Below are 22,533 nucleotides of genomic sequence, written 5' to 3' on the forward strand. Positions count from 1 at the left end.
TATGGAGCAAGCTTGTTTTCTCCTGCCCTGGAGAATAGGACTCGAACCAATGGCTTCAAGTTACAGGAAAGGCTATTCCAACTAAACACCAGGAAGAACTTTCTGACAATAAGAGCTGTTTGACAGGGGAACAGTCCATGAGTGTAGCCAGGGTTTTTGTTGGGGGTGGGCAGGCTTTTGTTGGGGAGTGGGGTAGAACCTCAGGTGTGTATTGATTTTTATCCATTTAGGGGAGCAGCTGCCCCCTGCCCCTCCCCAGGCAACGCCTATGGAACAGTCTCCCTCAGGAGATTGTGGACTCTCCTTCTGTGGAGGTTTTTTTTAGCAGAGTTTGGATGGCTGTTGACTGAGATTTCTGCATTGCAGGGTTTGAACTAGATGACCTTTGGGGTCCCTTCCAGCTTTAGAGTTCTGTGATTCTGTCACTTTGGTAAATATTGATCACTTACCTCACAATCCACCATGTGGTTCTCCTACCAAAGGTACACTGTGGCTGTTCAGTTTACTTGAAAGTACATCATTTGGATGAAATATGACAGGCTTCTGAATAGACATTCATATATTGCGCTGTCAGATTCATAGGGTTTGCACAAGAGTAGTGCCTGCTTGATTCTACTTGCTTGAGAAAGATCCATGAGCATATAAATGTCCTCATTCAATTACCTTCAACGTAAAGTTATGAACTAAAAATATTTTGCATTAAATTGGAACAGATTGCTTATGGTAACTCTTGCATAATGAAAGGGTACAATGAAGAATTGCAATTCAAATTACTTTTCAGGTCTGCTCAATTTTTTTATTTTTTTAATAGAAAATTGCACACTATAATTACAGCATATTCATTTGCATTCATATTGAAGCCTTGTGAGCAATTTTGCTCTTTTATACTTTTTAAAAAATATTTTAGAAGTGTGACTTGAATCAATAAATTCCAGCACTGAATATCAAATTGACACTTCTCATTCAAAGTTTTGTGTGGTTTTTTTTAATAAAAAACCCTTTCATAAATTTGAATTTTATAAATTTCATAAATCTTCCTTGTGTATCCACACCATTGCATGAGGCTGTTACCTATGCAGAAGACATAACTTGGGGTGCAAACTTGAAAGGCTGTTCAAAACCTTCGTTAAAACTTAAGGCTTACAGTTCATGCTCACAACCCAACACAATCCAATTAAAATGAATAGGCTTAAGAAAAAGCTATTGTGATGATGATGATTAATAATTTATTATTATTGTTATTGTTATTGTTATTATTGTTATTATCTGGCCCCCTCCCAGCCAGAGCCAGGCTCAGGGTGGCTAACATCAAAATGTATAATACATTAAAACATAAAGTTCAGCAATCGACTGAAATACAGCTTAAAATCGGATTAAAATCAAAGTTAAGATCAGATGGCTACCCACAAATTACAACTATAGGGATTGGATACCCTAAGTACTGACCAGGCTCGGCTATTTGTATGAGCCAGTGAGAAGAGTTAGAGAGGCCACTTATCTGCAGGGTCTTGTAACAGGAGGGGGGTCAGACGGGGCCCTGACAAAAAGCCTGGCGGAACAGCTCCGTCTTGCAGGCCCTGCAGAAAGATGTCAAGTCCCACAGGGCCCTGGTCTCTTGCAACAGAGCGTTCCACCAGACTGGGGCCAGGGCTGAAAAGGCCAGTCTAACTTCCTTGAGGCCCAGGACCTCCAAGATATTATTCTTTGCGGACCATATGGTCCTCTGCGGGGTGTACCAGGAGAGGCAGTCCCATAAGCACAAGGGTCCCAGGCTGTATAGGGCTTTAAAGGTTAAAACCAGCACCTTAAATCTGACCCTGTACTCCACCGGGAGCCAGCACAGTTGGTGTAGCACTGGATGGATGTGGTCCTGCAGTGAGGACCCTGTAAGTAGCCTCGCCACAGCATTCTGCACCCGCTGGAGTTTATGGGTCAACTTCATGGGCAGCCCTGCATAGAGCGAGTTACAATAATCAAGCCTGGAGGTGACCTTCACATGGATCACAGTGGCTAGATCAGGGCAGGATGGTAGTGATTAGAGCCATGAAACTCACTTGGTGCTTAGGCTATGTCATTCTTTCTCAGACTGGCAGAGCAATTTGTATCCCAGCCAGGTAGCGGCATCTGGGATGTGAGGAAATGGTGGAGCCACAGTTGCTCATACTTGCTGGGGTGGAAGGCAGGAGATGGGGCAGACAGAAGCCTACTAATCTGGAGCTGATGTAGAGACTGGGCTCAAATCAGATGATGGCAGTGGGGCTAACTCAGCCACTGTCTGCCTCATGGGTGGGTGGGACACAGACTGCCACTACCAGGAAGTCCACGGATAGTAAATCCGGCTTCCCGCACTTTAGCAGGCAGAATGAGGAGCTCTGCTAGCGTTCACTCAAGGGGAAGATGCCCAGTGCAGTACATCAGAGATTTACTTTGGACTGCACCCTAACCTGCCTCTTGCAAGGAAGAACAGCAGCACATGAAGAAGTCCAATAAACAAACTTCCTATAACATCTCCAGAGGCAAGCTTCTCTGTGAAACAGCCTCTTCTTCTACAACTATGCTTTCTTTGGTTTTAATACAGGCTCTTTCATCAGGAAGCTGTGTGGAATGCCTTCGTCTCTATTATGGACAGGGTGATATTTGTGGAGAGAAGCTGCTATCACAGAATAGGTTTAATGGGTCGTGAATTTTGTGTCGAGAAGATAGCGTCTGGATGACTCCTGAGCTGCTTGCAGTAGACCTATTGCCTCAGCAGCAAGTGCATTAGACTACATATGCTCAGCTCATTGACTCTGGAGGTAGCAGCCCTAAATGCCTCATTAAATTTTCATGGGTGACTGAGAGAAGCCACGAGGAAGAAGGGGGGGGCACACCAGCAACCGCCCCATCACATTATTTGTTATTATGATGGTGTTTTCTAGGCAAGGAGGAGAGAGAGAGAGAGAGAGAGAGAGAGAGAGAGAGAGAGAGAGAGAGAGAGAGAGCCAGCAACCTGAACATGAGCAGGAGCAAAAAAACTCACTTCCAAAGAAACGACCTATTTTCCGTAGGTTTTAGACAGTGCACCATTCCACTCGAGATTTGTCCTTCCTCACAATGACTTATTAATGAAAAATGGCTGACATGCTATTAAGGAGCATGCAAAAGGTGCAGGGGCATGAAATGGATGGAACGAAGTGTGAAAAAACAACAACCCTGTGCATCCCTGGTTGGGGATTTGGTGCCCTAAAACGGGATGCCAGAACTTCAGGGTCCAACCAGATTTCTTGAGGGAGGTTTCTATTCCAGACCCAGTCAGAGCGAGCCTTTGCGAGAGGAAGCAGTGAATTGCAGGCACGCGCTCTCCCTGCGTGTATGCGTGCATTTGAATAATCTAATTGCAAGGAAACTCTGGATTTACAGTACACGGCTGGTTCTTTCTGAGGCGCAGAATGCCTGTAACTATATATAATTTCCCCGCATCTCTCTTGAACACCATCATTTAATGAAATTGGCAAATTAAAGTGGGGCTTTCCCCCCTCCCTCGGTGTAATTATAACAGCTCTCCTCCTGCAATCAGTTGAAAAAAGAAGATACAGAAGTGCAAACGTTTGTGAGGAGGGATGTGACAGTATTTGGCTATAAGCAGATGCCCGGGCATATTGGCGAAAAGTCTGAATTGGGTCTCCAGGCTTTCCTCAGGACCCCCCCTTTCTTTCTTTCACCCCTCGCGCCCTGTTCCTATGGAAAAGTGCGCGCGAGGGGGGGGGGTAACATGGTAACGAGAGAGCCTCGTCCTCGCAAAGTTTCTCTTCCACTTCGATAGGTGCTTTCCTCCCCGAGCGCGCGAAGTCTCCAGGCTGGCGCGTGGAGATGGAGGGGCGTGGAGCGAAAAGAGGGGCGCGTGAGGGGAGCCTCGTTTCTAGCCGTGCCAGGCATGCCTCCTTCCCTGGACCAGGCAGCCTGCGAGTCGCGTGAGGAGAACCCAGCGTGGCTTTCTCTCTCCCCGCCCCCATCTTGTTTTTCTTACACGCCGAGGACACCCTCACGCCGCTTCAGAAATCATCCTCATCATCATCACCATCATCCAGGCGCTAAATCCTCTCCCCACCCCCCACCCCGCGTCTCCCTCGCGTCTCTCCGAGGGGGAGGAGGCGGCGTTAGCAGCAGCAGCAGCAGCGACGGCGGCGGCGGCAGCCAGCGACCCTTCCTCTCCTCCTTGGCCTCCCCCTCCCTCCCTCCCTCCCTCGCTCGCTCTCTCCGGCTGGCCTCAGCTTAACCGCGTCGTCGGGGGCCTGAGAGGGCAAAGGCGGCAGGGGGCGGACGCACCCAGCGAGCAGCGGAGGGGGATGGAGGAGCTGGCGGAGCCGCGCGCGGGCTGAGCTGGGGACGGAGAGCGCGGGAGAGAAAGAGAGAGGCGAGCGCAGCCGCCTCAGTCTCCGACCATGCGCGGGCGGGAGGGCTCGGCCCGGCGAGGTGAGTCGGGTGCGAGGCGGCGGGCGCCAAAGGGGGTGGGGCAGCCGGGGGCGAAGGCTGCGCGTGCGCCTTGGCGCGGGGAGCAGCGCCCTCGGAGGCGCCGGGGCTTCCCTTGCGCGCGCCTCGGGGGCGCCTCGTCGAAGTCGAGAGCAGCCGCCGTCCGCCTAGTACGACCCGCTCCTCGCGCGGCTCCCCCTTCCGCGCGCAGCTTCCGCGGAGCGCGTGTTCTCTACCCAGCCGGGCTCCGTTCGTCCCGAGAACAGGTGCCGTCCTCTTTCCGACCCTTCCGGATGAAAACAAAGTGGGACACGTGCGCGCGTGGGGGCTCCATAGTGTGTGCGCGCGCGCGCAGGGAGGCGATGTTAGAGCAAAGGAACCTCTTCTCTCCCCCCCCGCCCCCAATGAGTTGGCTTTTGGGTTTGTTCCATTCGCTGAATGCTGGTGGGTTCCTCACCTCTCCAACGCGAAAGCTGCCTCCCCTTTCCCATTCCTGCTTCAAGGCGGCGGGTGGCCCCCACGTGCAGCCCTGCGGAGTGGCGAGGCAAGTTTTCTGCAGGGCACCCATCCTACAAATTGGCAAAGAACCGTGCAGGAATAATAGCCCCCCCCCTTGTCTGTCAGGAGGTAGCAACTGGGAGTTGTGGAGAGAGAGGAGGCGTGGATGCTCTATTTCTGCCTCCTTGGACTGCTGGCTCCTCCGTGTAGGCATGATGGGGGGGGGGGAAGGGTCCCCTGTAATTGCTCTGGTGAGGAAAAATGCTTCAAGCTCCTCATTATTTTCCCACTTCATTACAAGGCACAGATTCTCCAGGCATTGACAGCGGCATTCATCCCGCACTCATCTCCAACTTGTCTTGCGTTCTCCATGCTCCCTCCTGATACATAAAAGAAGGAAGTTTCGCTGCTCATCTCTTTAAACCCAACAGTGGAAAAGCTTCCTTCCAGCTTTCTGACATGCATTCTTTATTAGACAGTTTGCATTCTTTTATAAGACAGGCTTCTTTTTCCTGTGCTCTTGCTTATAAACCCTATGAAGATCAGCCTTGTCCTTATAATTACTTCTGCTCCCCACTAAAAAGCACAGGAGAGAGGTGGGGGGAGAATATATGATTGTGTGCTTAAAAAATAATAGCAACCAGGATTCAGCGTTCCTGGTGGAAAGCTGCATGTGTGATGGAAATGGAGTTTGTTTTGTGACTGAGTAATAGTTCCCATCGTTCCATTATAGCTATACACAATGTCATGTTATTGTGACAGCCCACAAAAATATGTTTCTTCTTCTGTGTTTACTATTATGCACAGCAATGTTGCAGATGCTTTGGTAGTTCCCTGGGGCTGTTCATAAGGTAATTGCACATCAGATAGTCAAGCAATTTTTCTGATTTCAATAGTACGCAGAAGGAATTCTAAGTCCAAATCAGGGGGGAAAAACACAAAGCCTTTATTGTTTGCAACTGTGCTCAGCTCTGAGCCTAAACCGATATATACTTAGGGATGATCTTGGTTTGCAATCTGTCATTTTCATAATGCATCTCCTGAACATCATTGTGCTGCTCTCTACTGTCCGTTTAAAAAAGGTGTATTATTAGAGTCTCATATTTTTAAAAGCACTACTCATTCGTGTATTTGTCGGGGGTTTTCTTTTATATGATATATTAGGAGTTCAGCTTTCCCCCCCTCCCTTGTGAAAGGAACACAAAAAACTGTTATAACCAGAGATACAATGTAGCAAGTCAGAGAAGGATGTCTGCTACTTTAGGACACAAGCTTCATAGTCATTGTAGAGATACATGCTGTATGCATCCTCGAGTTACCAGAGTAATTATTGCGTGGAAAGAAAGCTTACTGAGGAGATGGCAGAGCATGCTTTGCCCCATTTAAAACTTTCACTTGTTCGGAACACATCTAATGAATTGCAAAGGTACAAATACTGAGGGTATTTGAGAGTTTATCTGTGCAGACCTCTAGATGTCTCTGTATAAGCGAAGAGCTTGAAGGTGGGGGTGGGGAATAGACTCTTAGACCTTCTCATGTGTAAAAAGGCATCCCTTCACAATGGTGGCTGTGGAGGAACTAGGCCCCTTATCTGGATGTAGTCTGGGAATCCTGGTTTCTCAGCAGGCTTTGAAACAACTCCAGAGACTCACATAATGTTAAACTAAAGATGAATTTGTTGATGGAAATTGTGTCGGGTATGATTTGATGAAAAACATTTCAACACTGTAGTGGCATTTGCATGTAAATATGATGGTATTTGTTGTTAGCCACTCTGAGCCTGGCTTTGGCTGGGGAGAGCGGGATACAAATAGAAATTTGTTGTTGTTAGAGGTGTTCTGCTATCACAAGATTCTCCAAGTACTGTATCTGTAGAGTTTGGAAGCAGCCCACTCTCTTTCTGGATCTACTGTGTATCAGGTTCAATTTGTTATTTGAGGCCAATCTGATCTTTTAAATCCAAAGTCTGCTTTGCTCCATTGATTATAATGGGGAATCTAAAACTGGTGATAACTCTTTTCACATAAGTGGGTGACATTTGCAGACAGAGGAGCCCCTCCAGTGTGTACTAAGTCTACAAAATTACAGGTAGATACGTTCTGGCTTTTTCATGCAGGGAATCTTTATTTTTTAATAAATAAATAAATAAATACTTTTAATTGTTTAATATTTTGCCACAGTTGAATGCAACTTGCAGGCAGGTTTGTCACTTGTGAGGTGATAAAAGGTAAAGGTAAAGGTACCCCTGCCCGTATGGGCCAGTCTTGACAGACTCTGGGGTTGTGCGCCCATCTCACTTAAGAGGCCAGGGGCCAGCGCTGTCCGGAGGCACTTCCGGGTCACGTGGCCAGCGTGACAAAGCTGCATCTGGCAAGCCAGTGCAGCACACGGAAACGCCGTTTACCTTCCCGCCAGTAAGCGGTCCCTATTAATCTACTTGCACCCGGGGGTGCTTTCGAACTGCTAGGTTGGCAGGCACTGGGACCGAGCAGCGGGAGTGCACCCCGCCACGGGGATTCGAACCGCCGACCTTTCGATCGGCAAGCCCTAGGCGCTGAGGCTTTTACCCACAGCGCCACCCGTGTCCCATTTGTGAGGTGATGAAGCCTGCCAAATTTAGGAAAGAAGAGTGCAGCAGTTCTCCTACAAGAGCAGACTTGGCCATTTTGGGGTGGGGAAAAAGAAATCCCATGACCACCCCTAGTTTTCTAGAGGCAATTATTTTGAAAATTGGGACATAAAGGAAGTACTCATGAGTAAGAAGCCTGAAGAAGTTCAGACAGATGCTTCCAGGGGCTATTGAGCTGGTGATTTTACCTTAGTTATAAAAAAACCTGGGGAAAAGTCACAGTTTGTCTTGTCACACTGTCTTTCTCACACTGTGTGTGTGTGAGAGAGAGAAAGAGAGAGAGAGCGCGCACTACAGTTTTTAATAGTTTATTAGCGAAAACTGTGCTTGGGAAAGAAGCGGGCCACCCCTATAGTCTTAACTTTGCCACTTACACCCTGCTCTCATGGCTAAAACTTGGAGGTGAATGATGGCCCATAGGAAAAGCAACTGAGTGTATTTCAACATTCCCCTTAATTTCTGATACAGTAGTGCCCGTGGAAAATAACTCACTGTGATTAAAACGTAACAGCAGGTGACTGATAGGTGTGTAGTGGCATCCACTTCTCAAAGTTAGTCCGTGGGGGGAAGGAGATGGGTCTGCTATGCCAGAGTGTTTCCTGATCACTCAGCAAGTAGAGCATGAGGCTCTTCATCTCAGGGGTCACAGGTTTGAACCCCAGCTGGGCAAAAGATTACAAGATTCATGCATTTCAGGGGGTTGCACTAGGTGACTCCCAGGATCCCTTCCAACTCTACAATTCTGTGATGATGAGCATTCTGTACTCATGATCAGCCAGTGGCGTAGCGTGGGTTGTCAGCACCCGGGGCAAGGCAAGTAATTTGCGCCCCCTAACCCGTGGATTTGCGCCCCCAACCCGTGGATTTGCCCTAACCCCCAGATGTTGCGCCCGGTGCGGCCGGCCCCCCCTGCACCCCCCATGCTACGCCACTGTGATCAGCTGATAGGTGGAGAGTTCAGTCCTGGTCTGCAGTGGTCTGCTTTGCCAGCATGTTCCCTTCAGGGAATGATTTGGCAAAACACCACCCAGCAGGACTGAACCCCGCCCCCATCAGCTGATGCCAACCAAGGATATCAGCTGATTGACAGACGGACATTGTTTTGTGGGAAATGATCATGTGAGCCAAACTGGACCCCCTAACAGGCCAATATTAACCTGTGGGCTAGAGCTTCCCCAACCCAGGTGCTGACCACCAGTGGTGTATTTTTTGACGGATTGACATATAGTTTCATAAAAGAGAGAGGGGCTGTAAAGGTTATTATATTTCTGTTTTAAGAACAGACCACTCTTTGAGGCAGTCTTCCCATTGAAGGGAATGAATATTTCTGAAAATAACTGCAGCGTACATTGTAGCCCCATGCAGAGTGTCAAAGTGCAGAAATGTATGTGAGTGACAAGGGATTTGGATCACACCTGCCAGTCCTCTCTCTGATATCCAAGTATTGATTGTAACTTTTGCGCAGAGACCTCCATGAGTAGACTCCAAACTCATGGACTGTGCCTTGCAAAAATGAAGGTCATGTGTTCAGGGACAACATGTGTTAGTCATGTCAGTGGCTGGTTGAATGGAAAAGACTTTAGGGAGAGAAGAAAGGAAGATTAATACTAAACAACAAACTCCAAAAGGCTGTTAGAGTGTTTATCATTTCCTGACCTATCAGTAAAAATTAGCAAACAGATTCTTCCACACAAAATAGTTCCCAAACTAAACCTTTATTTCACAGGGAACTATTTTTATTACTATAATTATTTTGCCAGTTTCCTAAATTCTGACTCTATATCTGCAGCACTTAATCACCTTCATTGTTTTCGGCCATTCAAACAGAATAAAAATTACTTATTGTTGATGAAGCTCATCTCTCAAGCTGTTGCACAGTATGTTTCTATTGCTGGATGCAGAACTGTGGAAACTGCAGAGAATATATCAAATCTTTTTTTAACTCCCCTCCCCCAATATCAATCTGCTCCTTGCTGCTGTGTTTATTTAAAGAAAAATAATAACAGGAAGTTATTGCTAAATGTTTTGATCAATATCTTGGACTTCTACCTGCAGTATGTGGTATTTTAACATCTGTCTTTAATATATAGTTTTGGAGAAATGCTTTAAATTGAGGCTGCAATTCTACAATACTTACCTGGAAATAAGCCTCTCTGAACTCCATGGGACTTAACTACTGAGTAGATGTGTATACATTAGGGCAGTGGAATGGACTCCCTCGGGAGGTGGTGGACTTATTCATTGGAGGTTTGTAAGCCGAAATTGGATGGTCCTCCGTCATAGACACTTTGCTTGAGATTCATGCTTGAGATTCCTGAAAAACAACTACCAGACTTTTAGAAGACATCTGAAGGCAGCCCTGTTTAGGGAAGCTTTTAATGTTTAATAGACTATTGTATTTTAATATTCTGTTGAAAGCCACCCAGAGTGGCTGGGGAAACCCAGCCAGATGGGCAGGGTATTAATAATAATAATAATAATAATAATAATAATAATAATAATAATAACAACAACAACAATAATAACAATAATATTTATTATTATTATTATTATTATTATTATTATTATTATTATTATTATTATTATTGCAGGGGTTGGACTAGATGACTCTCGGGATCCTTTGCAACTCTATGATTCTATGAATTGTGCTGGAAACAAATATTTCTCCTCTATTAATATTTTAAATGTAGCTAACTGGGATATCTATAGATTTTTGAAAACAAACTGAATATGACACACACACCCCCATAATTCTCACACACTCCCCAGTTTGTTTAATTACATGCAATGTGTTCTTTACACTTAGAAGGAAAATGAATGTGGATGCCTTTCTGCATGCTTTGCTTGAGCTCAGAGTGGATTGCTTATATGCTGAGAAAGGGCGCTATCTGTGGCCTGCGTTTCTGTGCGCTTGTGTGATGATTTAAGACCATTTCAGGACAGCAAGGGAGGAGGACACTGGCTCTCATGCTTCTTAGTGGGAGCTGTCTTCTGTGAGTGCACATACCAGTGGCTTCATCTTATGATGATTGGAATTGATTTTTTTTTTTTATCTCAGCTGGTGAAAGATCCAGTGGGTGCCCTTTGACCGGTGGCCCCATATGATGAAGTGACACCAAAAGTGGAGATTATCATCTTGAGATAGAAGCTGTAGGGCATCAAGAGCAAGCGCCACAACATAAGCAGACTTTGTCGAGGCAGTAAGCGTCTTTGAATGCATTTGCAAGCCATAGCTATCAGCATGTAGAACTGAGCGAAAAGAGCCAGGGCCAATTAGGATGAAGGCTGTTTCTCACTAAAACCTCTGCTTCTAAGTTCATATATGTTCCTGGAAAATAAAAGATTACTTTATTATGCATGTTAACATACACACAAACCAGATACAAAACTAAATATATTGCTTTTCCCCTAGTGCTAAAGATAAATAGATAATAACAGGTTAAATAAAAATAGTGTTATTTTTTTTCTGTTTCTGTTTAACATTGCCACATACATGTGTAACCTATTAAAGGCAACCCCCAAACAACAAAGCATTGCAGGGAAATCCTAATCCCCGATCCGTGCCACTGGAGGGCATAGGGTAAGATAGAAAGGACCATCTGCTGGGTTCTGTTTGCCTCTGCTGCTGGGTCAGAGACCCCTGTTGAATCCAGGGAATAGGAAGCTACTGTGTAAAAGTAGCCTGTGTAAAAGACTTGAAACAGGGTGTGGCAATGGTTTGGCACCATTGTCTTTGGATCCAGTCCACAGGTGCCCTGGAGCTGGCACAGCAAAAAGAAGAAACCACCTCACACCCCATCTTCTGTGCTGGCTGGTGTGAAAAGCAGTGTTTAGGATTGTTCTATATGAGTACTTTTGGAAGGCGTATTGGACTAGAACAGGATGCACTCCAGGGACAGGGAGTTTTAAAATGAAGCAACCAACAATCCCTGCCTCTGTGCTTTTGCTGTCCAGACTTGGTGTGCTGCTGGTAAAATATATTTAAAAAGTTGCTCTTCCTTTGACTTGGCTGTGTAAGACTGAATGGCTTTTACTTTTGCAGTGGAGTGGCAAAGTTATTAAAGTTTTCATAGATCAAAACCTTTTGTTTTAAATTATGATAAAATTAATGAGTATAGGAACACCTATGCGACTTCTCGGTTTCATGTTTTTGTGTTGCCAGGTGGCTCAAAAACAACAGACTGGAGAAGCAAAATGCTTTGTGTGAAAAGTTCAAGTTTGGTGAATTGAAGGCGTTCCACATCAGGAACTCTTTAACTTTCGCTGCTATTTCATAAATTTATTTAACAAGGGTATCATTTGCCTAATTTATGTCGGACTAAAGGAACTCCATTATTTATGTGTATTTTGTAGAGGGAAAAGTGATAAACAAAAAGGAATTTGGTTTGTGGATAATCACATCAACCTATGACACTAATTTGTGCAGGTGTGATCATGGTTCCATGTAGCCCAATGCTGTCTGCTCTGAATGGCAGTGTCTCTTCGAGATCCTTTATGACTTGAGAGTAATCACTCTCTTGTTTTATAGTGGTGTGAAGGGGAATCATAGAGGCAAGAAATAGCAGTCACATATCTACTGAGGAAGGCATGGCATTTGCTGAGTTTATTTCTGAAGGTCCTATGCACTCCCTTCTCACAGACAGAAGAGTAATCCTGACTGTGCAGGATTGTTTAAACCTGATCAGTCTTCACATGCACAAATGTTGCCAAATTGCTATTGATTTTTCAATTTTGCTATTTGCTGGGTATGAAGAAATCTTTTATTGCTTAAATCTGTGTTTCCTTTGTTTTGTCTCAGACGGTCATTCATATAGTAATGCTGGCAGTAATACCTCAAGAGCGATCCAAGTACCACTTCACAGTATTCTGCTGCAGTCCCTCAGAAATGAATGGGATTATAATTTTGTAAGTGGTTCTAGAATTGCCCTCTCATCTTTTTTTCTGTAGGTAGACATATCTCATGATAGTTGACTATTTTTGCACAGTATATGCCAATCTAAAAATATAGTGCAGCCCAGATTTTACCAGCAAACTAAGATAAGAGAATCTTCAACTCTTTCATGAAGATTTTAAATATGTTCATTTGAAAGTGCTGGCTTTACTCAAATGAACTACGGAATATGAAGAGCACAAATACGTTTCTCACACTTTTCAGCCACAAGTAGTCAAACCACATGAAAAAATATCTAACAATAAAAATTCTACAATAATTATCAATAAATTTCTACTAAACATATGAGAAGGCTGTCCCACATGCACTTCAATTAATAAGCAATACAGAATTTATAACCATTAAATCAATAAACCCTTACAGCACAAATATTCCAGTATATTTATAAGGGGATAATAAAACAACAATACTCCAGCAGCCAACATAGCAAAACACATACCCTTTCAAGTAATAATTGAAACTACTATAGAAAAAAGTTAAATAAATTATGTAACCACAGTTCAAAGAAATAATACTGCTATGATTACATTTGTTTGTTTGTTTGTTTATTAACTTTTAAATATGTTTAGGCCACTTTGCTGACCAGATGCTCATCCAAAGTGGCTCACAATAAAAACAATAGAAAGAGAAAAGAACAATAATACAAAATTTCAGAACTTAAAACTACAACTTGGCAACACTCCACATTAGAAAATGTAGCCACAGAGTCAGAAAACAACAACAATCAGGCAATCACCCAGCTATTAAAACATCTTGCCTGGAAAGCCAATTTGCAGGCAGTGTCTTCAGGTCCTTTCAAAAATTGTGCAATGTATAAGTTTGATGCAGGTCCAAAGGAAAGGAATGCCATAATTATGGGGCTGCAGCAGAGAAGCATCTCTCCTTTACGACCACAACTCTTACCAACTTAAGTGGGTGGACACACCAGGTGAGCCTCCAAAGCAGATATTAAAGCACCCACAGAATGTTTTGAGGGCAGGTAGTCTAATAAATAGGTCCAAAACAGTTAGGGCTTTAAATATAAAAAACAGCACTTTAAATTGGGCTTGGAAGCGCATCAGTAACCAACACAGTTGAAATAGTAATGGTGTCACAGATGTGACTGCCTCACCCTCAATAGGACTTTGACCAGCTGAAGTTTCTGAACCATTTTAAAGGCAGTCTCACATAGATTAAATTACAGTATTGACAGAACCAGAGCATGGATCACTGTGGCAAGGTGAGTCCTGCCCAGATAGGGGTGCATTTGATGTAGCAGCCAAAGCTAGTAGAAAGCACTCTTCTTCCATCAGTGCTGAACCGACTGTGCTCCTGACTGCATACTTGGTCTTTCCAGAGCTGGGAATCTCTCCACCCACAACTTGGATTCAACATCAGCTTGCTTGATAACATCCATCCCGAAAATGCTTCAAGGCACCTGTTGAGGATTTCAACAGTTTCCCTGGGATCTGAGAATAGAAAGGAAAGGATAGATAGAGCTGAGTGTTGTCAGCACACTGATGGTACTGCAGCCCAAACCTACTAGTGGCTTCATGTAGAAGATGGTTAAGCATCATGGGGTAGGGATGGGCGATGAATTGGTACACCATCCAAAAATGGTTTGAAGGCCACATTGTGATAGCGATTTCATAATATTTGACCTGGCAATGTATTGTGAATCACAATGTGTGTGTGTGTGTGTGTGTGTGTGTGATCATTTCTACATGTAATGAGGAGCAACGCAGCGCTTGCTGGAGGTGGCAAGAAGATGAGGAGAGTTGGCATCCGCCGCCTGGCTGCCTTCCCTTTCCCTTCCCCGTTCCCTCCAGTGTCAGAGCAGTCCCCACCTCAGCGCCTTTCTATAACCACAGTGTCCTGCTCCCTGCCTTCTCTGTCTCACTGGAAAATAATAGCTTTCTTTTCCCTTCAAATAGAAAGTTTGTGCAAGAAGTTTTCTTTTTTAAAAAAATCACTATATAATCTTATTTGTATGGACCCACCTCATATTTGGAAATTATTTGTATGCCAGTCGTTCTTATGCTTCAAACTACTCCACAAAAAGGTTGTTTTCTATCAAGACTTCTTGTCTGTGTGGCACAGCTGCAGGTGGCAAACTGTCTTATTGAGGGCTCTTCATATAGCTGGAGAAATTTTAGGCACACGGTTGCAAGAGGGGTTGACTTTATCATTTGCATCCTGCTCTTCTACAGTAATGCTCAGAAAGGCTCACAATGGAGTAAACATAGATACAGTCCTAAAATACAATTTGAATGAATCAATCTCGTTAACAGCAAACAATTCAAATTCAGTATATATTAAGCAAGTAGAACAAGCCACACTGAAGCAAAACTAACCAGATGTTGAAAGCCTGTCAACATTTGAGTCACATGTTGAAACAGGACCCAATGCAACTCTGCAGAAAATTAATTTTTCCTCTGTGCACACTTACAGCAGGGCCTCTGAGATCTCTACAATCCATGTGGAAGTACGTTGTTGTTGTTGGTGTGGTTGCAACTGGGCCAAAACTACGGAGCTGATCACACATATGGCTTGTCCTGTGGAGTTGTACCACACAGTGATTATTTTCTGTGATGGAAGTAGAAGTGGCTGTGGCAACCCAGTCAGAGGGGAGGCATATAAATAATAAAATTATTATCATTTATTTGGCTCTTTACATGAGGTTTGGGAACAGAAGTGTGTAGTTGTTGGAGGCTGAATGGAAGAAAACCCATAAGGTTAGAAAGCTAGAGAATGGAGACCCCAGAGGCAGAGTGGCTAAAGTGAGGTCATGCCATTGGCTTAGAAACAGGACTATGGGTAGGTTATGTGGATGAGGCACAACATGAAGAATAGAGGCTTAGCAGAGGCAGGGAATTAGGAAGTCACTAGTGGACAGAAGGAATGGGATAAAGCCTTGCTACAAGCCTTTCATACAGGATGGGCTATATGTATGCTGTTAGCAGAAAGAAGAAAAAAGAAAGGCTTTATTGGGAGGGAGGTTGAAAGCTGGCAAACCAAGGAAGATCATGTTGGATAGCAGCTAAATGACAGAGAAATTCTGTAAAGCACCTACCCATATAAGTGTTTTCAACATGTCAGTGTCACATTTAAACTGAAATTTGATGAGCATTATCGATGGAAACCAGTGGTATTTCTTTTTAAGCACCTGCTGTACTTTAGGGACATAGTAATTTTTGAGACCATGATAAACCACGTTTTTTTTTTTAAGTTGTAGAAAACTGCCACACAGTTATGGAATCTCCTTAAAAGGTGAACATAGACAATTAAACTTTTTTCATTTTCTGCAGTACAGGTTTGTATGAAAAAATGATTTGCTTAGGGTAATAAGGGTTATTCAATATATTGTTAAATACAGTTGAAGAAAAGTACATCACATTAAAAACAGCAAGAGGTTGCATGTTATTTCAGCAAGTAATTAAATAGCAATGCTAGACGTTTCCTCTTTTCTGCAGTAAGCTACAGTTTTGAGAGACCTGTAGGAAGCCTTTCTAGTTTACTTCTAAGATTAAATATGAATATATACCATCAGTCAATTATGGTTTTAGAAATGTCTGTGGCAAAATAAACATTATTTGAGAAATGTGATCACACTTGGAAAGCAAAGCCAGCAGCAGAAGTGTTAATACACATTTAAAGTTGATGATTTGTGGCTTTACTTATGGTACTTAGCAAGATAATAAGGCTATTCAATGTCATATGCAAAATGTCCTTCAAGTTCTACTTGGGATAAATGACAGTCAAAAGAACATACCTAGAAGACCAATCTACATGCCAGTTGCCATTACCCAGATTTCAGTAAAAATCAAAACCACAGCCTTCTTGATTCCAAGTAGTCCCATATATTAATAGAGCTACTATGAAGTAATTGGAATTGGCTTATGTACCAATTAGAAACAGATCACTTGTAATGGACAAATGATTTTATTTCCAGCCAATCGAAAGGTATAATAATAATAATAATAATAATAATAATAATAATAATAATAATATTTAGGTATGATTTGGGGCAAGTTAGTACCTTGTGTTTTCCCCCCTTTAAGCTTTCAGCTGTGCCTTTGATGCAATCTAGCATCAGGGTAATTAATGAAAAACTCACACTTCCTTTTAAACTTTAATGTGAGCCACCTTGTCTTCATAAAAGCGAACTGCTGTTTAGTTCATCAACAGCCATTGTGGCAAATATTTTATTAATATTTCAATTTTCAGTTCACTTTTACAAAATAAAATATGCAGTTAAATTATATCCTTTCTTCCTGTCCTTGCTCCAGTGTGCAGCTGGGGCTGAATCCTGACATCTTCCATGTATGCCATTATTCTCCTTCAAACTATGAGGTATAAAGTGTATTAGCAGCAGATTAATACTTCACTGCAAAATGAGATTCACCTGATAGGCATGACTTCATATTGTGTCCTAACTATGCATCTGCCAAACCATGAAATTAGGGACCTTTCCAGAATCTATTTCCCTCCCTTTTCGTTGTGGAAAATGTAGCATGGATGACTTTTCTTCAGTGAGAGTGTCACCCTCATTTGCTGGTGGATTCTCAGCTAGTCATTTCCTGTTTTACAATGACACTGGCAATGTCATGCAAGAATCCTACTTTCCTGTACCTTGTTAGTGCACCTGGGAATTAATTGCTGCCTGCATTTTTTCCTCTTTTTATTAAGCTCTAATTAGTGCCAGATAAATTTGGAACGATCAAAAGCGATTCTTCTTCACTCGGCATGTAGTTAACTTGCAGAGGATTACATACTGTAATATTTTAAAGGGATCGTTGTATTACTTACAGCAACAGTGCAAGGTTTCTTTTCTTCATAAAGTACAACCTGCCACAAAACAAGAGAGCCACATGCCAAAAAGGAAGTCAAAGGCAGCCCGATGTGGTGACAGACACAACACACACAAAACCAATATCCTTTCTCCATCTCAGTGCATGGGATAGGTTAAACATCTGTTAGGTCTTTGATTTTTGACAAATATTTTGCACTCATATAGGGAGTGTAATGAGTCAATGAAATATGGTATGATTCTTCCGCACATACAGTGAGGGAGAAAAGTATTTGATCCCCTGCTAAATTTGCCTGTTTGCCCTCTGATGAAGAAATGACCAGTCCATAATTTTAATGGTAGGTTTATTGTAGCTGTGAGAGACAGAATAACAACAGGAAAACCCCCAGAAACCCAGAAGATGGGTCAAGGATGGGTATTCCAGCATGACAATGACCCAAAACACACGGCCAAGGCAACAAAGGAGTGGCTCAAGAAGAAGCACTTTAAAGTCCTGTAGTGGCCTAGCCAGTCTCCAGACCTTAATCCCATCGAAAATCTGTGGAGGGAGCTGAAGGTTCGAGTAGCTACACATCAGCCTTGAAATCTTACTGATTTGGAGAGGATCTGCAAAGAGGAGTGGGACAAAATACCGTCTGAGATGTGTGCAAACCTGGTGGCCACCTACAAGAAACGTCTGACCTCTGTAATCGCCAACAAGGGTTTTGCCACCAAGTACTAAGTCATATTTTGCAAAGGGATCAAATATTTATTTCACTCATTATAATGCACATCAATCTCTGACTTTTGTCTTCTGGGTTTCTGGGGTTTTTCCTGTTGTTATTCTGTCTCTCACAGCTACAATAAACCTACCATTAAAATTATGGACTGGTCATTTCTTCCTCAGAGGGCAAACGGGCAAATTTAGCAGGGGATCAAATACTTTCCCCCCCTCACTGTACATATCCTTATATCTTCGAATCTCAAACATTCTAAACAAATGGAGACCTAATGTATCTTGTGCCTGTATAAAAATGCTGCACACATTTCCATCTCCTTGTGTTCTCTCCTCTTGGTCTTTCCATGTTTGTTGTTGCAAGCCTGCATCCTTGGTTTTTAAGTTGAAAATGAATTGCTTTTGAATGCATTGAGGCTGCAGTCCAGTGAACACTTAGGTAGGAGTAGGTGTCCTTAAAGTCAATGAGGCTTATTTCTGAATAGACATGCATAGTATCTTACTGCATAGCTTTGCTCCTGTGCTTGCAAACAGTTCAAGTCAGAATCACATAAAGATGTATAGCCTTAGACTCCAAGTTAGCATTTTCAAAAAACTAGGAACTTCTATGTGCAAAAGGGATGGCCTCAAGAAATCAAGGGGTGCTACAAAGAAAGCTGTCAAAAAAACTTGGGTTGACCCAAATTGACCCATTTTGGTTCAGGATTTGGTTGAGGCTAGTGCACAACCCTATAAATCAGGTAGATGAATGTGTTTAGTGATATTTGCTTTATACGTGAGACAGTTTCGAAAGAAAATGTTCTCTTTAGTGCTAGTTCTATAATAAGTATGGAATGTTTCCACATGATTCATTTTCTTCCTTTTGGTAAATTACAAAGCACAAATTTTAACATGCTGCAGAAAAGTCTTATTTTTCCGATCTCTTTCTTCCTAGCAAGATATTATCACCTGAAAATCAAATGAACTGAATTACATGAGGAGCTTCCTTTTGAGTAGCGATATTCATTTCAGTATGTTGGGTTGATGTTGTCTGATAGGTTAACCTCCAGTTCATTGATTAATCTTAGTCTTCACAAATGATAAATTACATCTCCAATGATAGCTTTATTAAGGATAGAACATTCAAGAGATAAAGTTTGAGGCAGTTCTGGAATGATTGTAAATGAAACATTAATGTCATAAACATATTTTTGAGTGCCAGATTACCACATATTTGTGATCTGAAAATTATTGATACATGCAGTGAGAAAAACATGTACAGTGGTACTTCAGGTTAAGAACTTAATTCATTTTGGAGGTCTGTTCTTAATCTGAAACTGTTCTTGACCTGAGGTACCACTTTAGCTAATGGGGCCTCCCGCTGCTGCCGCACCACCACCATGCAATTTCTGTAGTAATCCTGAAGTAAAGTTCTTAACCCGAGGTACTATTTCTGGATTAGTGGGGTCTGTAACCTGAAGCGTCTGTAACCCGAGGTACCACTGTATTTCACACTAAGGTGAAAGAAAACTTCATGCAAATGTATTCAAAATACAAATGTGAATCCTTGTTTCAGGTGCACATTTTTTAAATATTAGTTTCCCCTGGCAATAACTCTCATGGCTTTCTGCTAAACTGGAAATTAGGCAATGACTTAGAGTTTGGCACTAACAACTGTATTTCTTCACTTTTTATTTTCCTTGTTTTCCAGTTCCCAAGAGTGTGTTGGTGGTGAAACTGTAGATGTGGAGAGAGTTGTGAGCTGGGTGCTTCTTACATCAGTGTGACATGTTGCGATGTAAAATTAGCTTGTATTTTCCCTAGCTACATAATCAGCACCACACCAGTAAAACAGGTCTTTCAAAAGTGATCACAGCCCACTGCCCACTGTAATGGCTACTGAGGCAGCTGTTCTGGCTGCCAACAGTCATCTTAGTTTCTCCAAAATGCAATGCCCTGGAAATCCTACCTTTCCATTAAATTGCCTTTTGTTTTTGTTGTTTTTGTTTTTTAAAGCAGTTCCAGTGTTATTGGGGAAGCTACCATAATTGTTGGTTTAGGGGTTTGTTTGTTTTTTGCTTTTTTATTATTATTACCCACAGCGTCCCTCAGTGATGGAGCTTTTGCATTTTTGGAAAACTAAGATGGTGATTAGGAAGACCATAAAACCACAATTGGCCTTAAGCTTTCCCAGGCATGGAATGAGTCCACTGCAATACAATCATGGCAGCTGATTGTAAAGGAAGGCAGGTTGGGGACAAAAAAATCTACCAATATGTGTGCACAATGATAGACGTATATAGAATCATAGAATCGTAGAGCTGGAAGGGACCCTGAGGGTCATCTAGTCCAACCCCTGCAATGCAGGAATCTCAACTAAAGCATCCATTTCAGATGGCCATCCAACCTCTGCTTTGAAACCTCCAAGGGAGTAAAGTCCGCAATCTCTCAAGGGAGTCCATTCCACTGTCGAACGGCTCTTACTTTAAGAAAGTTCTTCCTTGTGTTTAATTGGAATCCCCTTTCTTGTAACTTGGATACATCGGTTTGAGTCCTACCCTCTGGAGCAGGAGAAAACAAGCTTCCTTCATCTTCCATGAGACAGCCCTTAGGTATTTGAAGATGGCTATCATATCTCCTTTCAGTCTTCTCAGAAGTAAACCCCCCTGAATTCAAGTGAGACTTATGCCTATGCAGTTGTGTGGAGAATTGCTGTCTAAATCTCCAATATTGTTTACTTCAGTGTTTGTAGGGTCCCCTAAAATCTAGAGTTTATTTTTTTGGTGTATGTTTCCAATTGAATCCTAATGGTAAGTCCTAATTGCTGAGTTCCAGGGTTTGAATGATTGTGTAATAATAATGCTGATAGAACATTACCGTCTAGTGAGACCCCTGCTATTCATGCCATGAGAAATGTGAAGCAATTATATATAGTGAGTTTGTTTGACAGTTTTTGAAGAAAAGGAGCATTTTACCCTAATGCAATCTTTGATAGCAAACCATTTGAGAGCAAGCCATTGTGCCACGGTTCAAAAGTTCAACATCTTGTAAGTTTACGGTACAGCAGCCAGTTACAAAGGATACCTGGTGTAATCCAAGTTTGAAGCAGAGAAAGTAAGCATGCGGCTATTTATCACATCCACAACTTTAAAGCCTCTATATTGAAGGAGGCCTGCTAACAATTTTCCTTTGGTTCTGTCATCTGCTGATGCTAGAGGTCCTGGCATTTTCAATAGATGCTCTGCAGTAGATTGGCTACTCCAGAATAAATACGGTATTTATTTATAAAGCACCTAACATTGCTGTGAAGAAATGAAAAATAGCACTGGCTTTGTCTGCAGGCTTACAGTTTCGTATTAGGCAGGAAAGGAAGGTCAATAAGGCAAAGCCGGTGGAACAGGTATGCCCTATGAAGTCTTGCGTCTTGTTCTTCACTTTTGTAATGTAATGTAATTAAGAAACTTTTTTGGGGGGCGGGGAGGGAGGAAGAACCTTGAATCTCAAGAAATTTGGGTTGTGTCCATTCATGTTGTTCGGTTTCCATACAAGTTCTTCAAAACCTGATTAGGGCACTTTTGTCAGAGTTCCATCTCTCGTTCAGCACTACCTATCGTAAAATTGTTGGGTTGTAAGGGACCATGAGGGTCATCTAGTCCAACCTCCTGCAATGCAAGAATCTTTTTGCCCAACGTGGGGCTCAGACCCACTCTACCACTCTACTGACTGAGCTATCCTTGCAAGCCAGGTTGTATATGCTATTTAGCTCATTGTGATCCCTGATATTTATTGGGTTAATGTACGGATTAGTGGGTTAATTGTTTAGACGGTGTGTGTGGCATGGTTTTCACTATGCAATGTGCTGTTTTGGTTCTGAGTTCTCTTCATTCCTGCTATTTTGGGGGCATCTTAAGGCTTAAAGGCTTAAAACCTTGATGCTGAATATCGAAATATTGCAGACATACATCTGCTTCACCATCTCTTGCCCAAGGGTTGTTATGAATGCAAGCTAATCTTCCCAGAATCTCAAGATTTACATGGGTCTCTTAGTATTATCACACTTTGCTACAAGACGTAAAATTAAAATTCCCCATGGACCTGGCTTTTTAACTAGTGATTTGCAAATTGTAATCACTAACTGTAATGATGATAGATTTGAATGGAGGTTTAATTTCAGCATGGGACAAAGCTTCATTCTTGCTGGCATCATGACTTACGGTTGCTGAATGGTGTAAAAATAAGCCTTTTGGGAGGTATATTATCTACCTCTTCCACCCAAATATGCTTTTATTTAGTTTTATAGTGTTTAAATTTTAATAAATAAATAAATAGGAGTTTGCGTAGAGTCACTGGAGAAAGTGTGTGAGGAACCACTGTATGGTTTCATAGCCTCATAAGTGGTATTTGCAAATAAATATTTCCATGTTGGCATCCTGGAAAATTTGCACAAGAGAAAATTACCCACTTAAAGTAAATGGAGCCTATTTCGTCTTTCCATTTCTTATCATTTTTTCCCTATATGTCAC

At 42.6% G+C, this 22,533-nt stretch overlaps 1 protein-coding gene across 13 annotated transcripts in view; it reads left to right on the forward strand.

The window, feature by feature from the left end:
• The window catches only part of DAB1 (DAB adaptor protein 1), a 568,090-nt gene that overhangs the window by 365,519 nt on the left and 180,038 nt on the right, over nucleotides 1-22,533 (forward strand). For 2 of the 13 annotated variants that reach the window (XM_053392294.1, XM_053392298.1), the window contains exon 1: nucleotides 4,636-4,715. The exons of 9 other annotated variants lie outside the window; for them this stretch is intronic. The gene's annotated coding sequence lies outside the window, so the exon portion shown is untranslated. Of the gene's footprint in view, nucleotides 1-4,392; nucleotides 4,453-4,635; nucleotides 4,716-22,533 lie in introns of those variants that run through there. 2 more of the 13 variants (XM_053392293.1, XM_053392296.1) reach the window with 2 other exon arrangements.

The sequence above is a fragment of the Podarcis raffonei genome, chromosome 6 (assembly GCF_027172205.1).
Source record: "Podarcis raffonei isolate rPodRaf1 chromosome 6, rPodRaf1.pri, whole genome shotgun sequence".
Classification (NCBI taxonomy): Eukaryota; Metazoa; Chordata; class Lepidosauria; order Squamata; family Lacertidae; genus Podarcis; species Podarcis raffonei.